Source organism: Etheostoma spectabile, chromosome 15 (genome assembly GCF_008692095.1).
Source record: "Etheostoma spectabile isolate EspeVRDwgs_2016 chromosome 15, UIUC_Espe_1.0, whole genome shotgun sequence".
Lineage (NCBI taxonomy): Eukaryota > Metazoa > Chordata > Actinopteri > Perciformes > Percidae > Etheostoma > Etheostoma spectabile.
In genome coordinates, this window is record NC_045747.1 from 22,769,187 (window position 1) to 22,769,772 (window position 586).

Below are 586 nucleotides of genomic sequence, written 5' to 3' on the forward strand. Positions count from 1 at the left end.
GTTTGTTAGGTTATCTTATCTTATCTTACTTTCAAGACAGGGTTGTTTTTGTTTGTTGTTTTAGTAGTAGGCCACCCTACAGTTTAGTTACATTATACCTTTGTTTCTTTGTTTATTTAACCTTTATGTTGAATACATATAAATGATTGTGTCCAATAAAAATATTGGGACCTACACTTATGTTTTGTGGCTGCTTGGGGGACGGGGAAAATGGGGCAAGTTAAACCGATTTATGTTGCGTCCTAGGCACCCCTAGACTGGGGCGTAACATGTCTGTCCTGAAGGAGCCACATTGTTTCTTTGCAAACAGAGGCTAAAGCATAAGCTTTTGATTGACAGCTGAAATAAGCCAATCCGTCCACTGTAAGCTGGGTTCTCCTTTAAGGAAGCCAATAAAGTCGCAGGGTTTACAGAGGAGGGTCCTGGTTAAATATTAAAAGCTACTCTATCCAATTACAACCAAACATTATGAAACCAGCCTCGCTGTGTAGCCAATAAGAAGACGAGTTGATTGATATCCAACATGGTCAGAAAAATGTAACCCTGTGATGTCTCCAGCTGTGTCAAAGCAAAAATAAGGCCTTCT

General features: G+C 39.8%; 1 long non-coding RNA gene across 1 annotated transcript in view; it reads left to right on the forward strand.

Moving 5' to 3' along the window:
- The window catches only part of LOC116703387 (uncharacterized), a 4,427-nt gene that overhangs the window by 298 nt on the left and 3,543 nt on the right, over nt 1–586 (forward strand). The gene's annotated exons all lie outside the window — the stretch shown is intronic.